We start from the raw sequence: 4,514 nt of genomic DNA, 5'->3' as shown, positions 1-4,514 counted from the left end.
ATCTAACAACCGTATACAGAACACTCTACCCAACAATGAAATACACATTCTTCTCAAGTATACATAGGATAAATTCCAAGAGAGGTCATAAATTAAGTCTGAATTGATTTTAAAAGACAGCAAAATATCTTCTCTGACCACAATGGGATGAAGTTAGAAATCAAAAACAAAAAGAAAACTGGAAAATTTAAAAATCACAGAAATTAACACACTCTTAACCATTAGATCAAAAAAGAAACCACCTGGCATTGGTTGAAAATCACCCCCGGCTTTGGCCATGGCCGCGGGTAAGATTTGGCACCCAGAGCCTCCAGGGGCCTCAGTTCACCACACGCTGCCACATGTGCGGCGGTGAAACCCAGGCCCCGCGGCCTCCCCCTGGATGTGGTCGCTCACGTGGTCTGGCCCCTGACTCCTGACCCAGGCTGCTGACCCCTAACCTCGTTTTCTCTCCACAGTACACTGGTCCTCCCACGCCTGAGACCTATGTTGCCAGGACCGCGGGGTCGGGGGGACTCGGCTGTCCTCCGTCTTTCAAATAAAGCTGTTTGTCTGAAGAAACCACGAGACAAATAATAAAATACTTATAAAGACAAGTGAAAATGAAAACACAGCATACCAAAACTTATGAGACACAACAAAACCAGTGCCAAGGGGGAGGTTTCTAGCTATAAATTCTTACATTAAAAAATAAGAGTCTGGTCTGAAGAAAGCAAAATTGAAAATTATTTAAAAAGAAAAATATCAAATCACCAACCTGACTTTCCAATTTAAGGAGCTGAAAAGGAAGAGCAAACTAAACCCAGAGCTAGCAGTAGAAAGGAAGTAGTAAAGATTAGAATAGATATAAATGAAATAGGGACTAGAAAAATAATACAGAAAAATCAAAATGAAACCAAAATTTGGCTATTCAAAAATCAAAAAACTTTGCACATCTCTAGCTAGATCTACTCATAACAAAGGAGACAAATCAGAAATGAAAATGAAGACATTACTACCATTTCTACAGAAATGAAAAGGGTTATAGGGGAATACTATCAGCAATTGTGTGCCAAGAAATTGGATAACCCAAGTGAAATAGAGAAATTCCTAGAAACACTAAACCTACCAGGCTAAACCATGAAGAAATAAAAAATATGAGTAGATTTGTAACTACTAAAGAGATTCAATCAGTAATCAAACATCTCCTGTCAAAGAAAAGCCCTAAACCTGATGTCTTCACTGATAAATTCTACCAAGCATTTAAAGAAGAACTGTATCAATCATTTCAGACTTCCCAAAAATTGAAGATGAGGACATACCCTTAATACATTCTATGAGGCCAGCATTAACCTAATACCAAGGCCAGTAAAGGTACTACAGGAAAACTACAGACCAGTATCCCTCATGAAGACTGATGCAAAAATCCTCAGAAAGGTACTTGCAAACAGAATTCAGCAGTATAGTTAAAGGATTATACAGTTTAAGTCATCACTTAATGTTGATAGGTACTTGGAAACTGTGACTTTAAGCAAAATGTTATATCAGGAAGCAACTTTTGCCATAGGCTTGCCAGACACACTGCCTCACGCCTGTAATCCCAGCACTTTGGGAGGCTGAGGTGGGAGGTTCACTTGAGCTCAGTTCAAGAACAGCCTGGGCAATAGAGTGAGACTCGTCTCTACCAAAAAAAAAAAAAAAAAAAAAAAAAAAACCTGTAGTCCTAGCTACTTTGGAGGCTGAGGTGGAAGGATCACTTGAGTCCAGGAGGTAGAGATTGCAGTGAGCTGAGGTTGAGCCACTGTGCTCTAGCCTAACCAACAGAAGAAGACTCTTTGTCTCAAAAAAAAAAAAAAGGCTAATTTATATAAACAAGAATTAAATTCCTACAGCATGTTTTTGGTCACAAAAACATCAAAGTTCTAAAGAAAGACCCAAAACATCTCCAGTTTTAAACACTGAAATAAATGCAAGCTACGTGTACATTTAAGAAAGATTAATAAAAACAAGTAAAATATTTACCTAATTTCTGGCAAATCTATGAGTGACAAGTGGTTGTAGTAATGGTGGGTTGAATCAAAGAGTAAATGCTTGCAAAGAGAAAATTGTAAAGAGCACACAGTTCATAAACAATAACAGGTTATGCCTGTAATCCCAGTACTTTTGGGAGGCTGAGGCCAGAGGATCCCTTGAGCCCAGGACATTGAGACCAGCTTGAGCAACACTAGTAAGACATCATCTCTACAAAAAAATTAAAAACACAAATGAGCTGAGCACAATGGTGCACGCATGTGGTCCCAGCTACGCAGGAGGCTGCAGTGGGAGGATCACTTGAGTCCCAGAGGTCGAGGCTGCAGTGAGCCATTTTTGTGCCACTGCACTCCAACTGGGGTGAGAATCTGTCTGAAAAAACAGCAACAAAAAAATGGAGGAAGCAGAGCAAGACAGCTAAATAGAAGCCTCCACCACTTGTGGAGGTGTCTCCTGACAGGGACACCAAATTTAACCACTATCTATATTAAAAAGCACCTTCATAAGAACCAAAAATCAGGTGAGCACTCATAGTACCTGGTTTTAACTTCATATGACTGAAAGAGACACTGAGGATGGTAGGAAAGACAGTCTTTTTTTTTTTTTTTTTTTTTTTTTTTTTTTTTTTTTTTTTTTTAGACAGAGTCTCGCTCTGTCGCCCGGGCTGGAGTGCAGTGGCGCAATCTCGGCTCACTGCAAGCTCCGCCTCCCGGGTTCACGCCATTCTCCTGCCTCAGCCTCCGAGTAGCTGGGACTACAGGCGCCCGCCACCGCGCCCGGCTAATTTTTTGTATTTTTTAGTAGAGACGGGGTTTCACCGTGGTCTCGATCTCCTGACCTCGTAATCCGCCCGCCTCGGCCTCCCAAAGTGCTGGGATTACAAGCGTGAGCCACCGCGCCCGGCCGGAAAGACAGTCTTGAATTGCTAACACCTCCCCTTCCCCAGCCCCCAGCAGTGGCCACGTGGCACACAGAGAGACTCTACACTTGAAGGAGGGAGAGCGCAATGATTGCGGGACTGTGTTGGAATTTAGTGCTCCCCTGTTGCAGTTGAGAGCAACACTGGGCAGAACTCAGCCAGCACCCTCAGAGGGAGCATTTAGACCAGCCCTAGCCAGAGGGAATTTGCCCATCCCAGAGGTCAGAACATGAGTTTCAGCAAGCTTTGCCACCATGGGCTAACATGCCCTACAGTCCTAAATAAACCTGAAAGACGGTCTAGGCCACAAGGACTGCACCTCCTAGAAAGTTTTTTTTTTTTTTTGGAGACAGTCTGGCTCTGTCACCCAGGCTGGATTGCAGTGGCACAATCTTGGCTCACTGCAACCTCCGCCTCCTGGGTTCAAGCAATTCTCTGCCTCAGCCTCCCAAGTAGCTGGGATTGCAAGTGCCCACCACCACGCCCAGCTAATTTTTGTATTTTTAGTAGAAATGGGGTTTCACCATCTTGGCCAGGCTGGCCTTGAACTCCTGACCTCATGATCCACCTGCCTCGGCCTCCCAAAGTGCTGGGATTACAGGCGTGAGCCACCGCACCTGGCCTAGAAAGTTGTAATGCTGTGCTGGGCTCGGAACCAGTGGACTTAGGGGACATGTGAGCTAGTGAGACACCAGCCCAAACTTAACATATCAATATTCAGGCCGGGCACAGTGGCTCATGCCTGTAATCCCAGCACTTTGGGAGGCCAAGGCGGGCAGATTGCCTGAGCTCAGGAGTTCAAGACCAACCTGGCCAACATGGTGAAACCTCGTCTCTACTAAAAATACAAAAATTAGCCAGGTGTGGTTGTACGCACCTGTAATCCCAGCTATTCGGGAGGCTGAGGCAGGAGAATCGCTTAAACCTGGGAGGCAGAGGTTGCAGTGAGCCGAGATTGTGCCACTGCACTCCAGCCTGGGTGACAGAGTGAGACTCTGTCTCAAAAAAAAAAAAAAAAAAAAATCAATATTCAAGTACAAGCTGGTTATAGAACACTAAGCCCATTTAACCCAAAGAAGACTACCTCAAGGCATTTAATAATCAAATTCCCAAAGGTCAACAATAAAAAAGGGATCCTAAAAGCAGCAAGAGAAAAGAAACCACATACAATGGAGGCCAGGCATGGTGGCTCACACCTGTAATTGAGCACTTTGGGAGGCTGAGACCAAGTGGATCGCTTGAGGTCAGGAGTTCAAGACCAGCCTGGCCAACATGGCAAAATCCTGTCTCTACTAAAAATACAAAACTTTAGCCAGGCATGGTGGTGTGTGCCTGTAATTCCAGCTACTCAGGAGGCTGAGGCATGAGAATCATTTGAACATGGGAGACAAAGGTTGCAGTGAGCCAAGATTGTGCCACTCCACCACAGTCTGGGTGACAGAGTCAGACTCTGTCTCAAAGAAAAACAAAAAAACCACATACAATGGAACTCCAGTAGGTCTGGCAACAAACTTTTCAGTGGAAACCTTACAGGCCACGAGAGAATGGCATGACATATTTTAAGTGCTGAAGGAAAAAAACTTTT

General features: G+C 44.0%; 1 non-coding gene across 1 annotated transcript; it reads left to right on the top strand.

The window, feature by feature from the left end:
- The first annotated feature begins 247 nt into the window (after window positions 1-247).
- LOC129481483 (small nucleolar RNA ACA64) lies at window positions 248-374 on the top strand. Its single transcript, XR_008657467.1, has one exon. It is a non-coding gene; the product is annotated as a small nucleolar RNA ACA64 (small nucleolar RNA).
- The last annotated feature ends 4,140 nt before the right edge of the window (window positions 375-4,514 follow it).

This window comes from Symphalangus syndactylus, chromosome 4, assembly GCF_028878055.3.
Source record: "Symphalangus syndactylus isolate Jambi chromosome 4, NHGRI_mSymSyn1-v2.1_pri, whole genome shotgun sequence".
Lineage (NCBI taxonomy): Eukaryota > Metazoa > Chordata > Mammalia > Primates > Hylobatidae > Symphalangus > Symphalangus syndactylus.
Note: the sequence above shows the minus strand (reverse complement) of the source record. Positions and strands in the feature narration are given on the sequence as shown.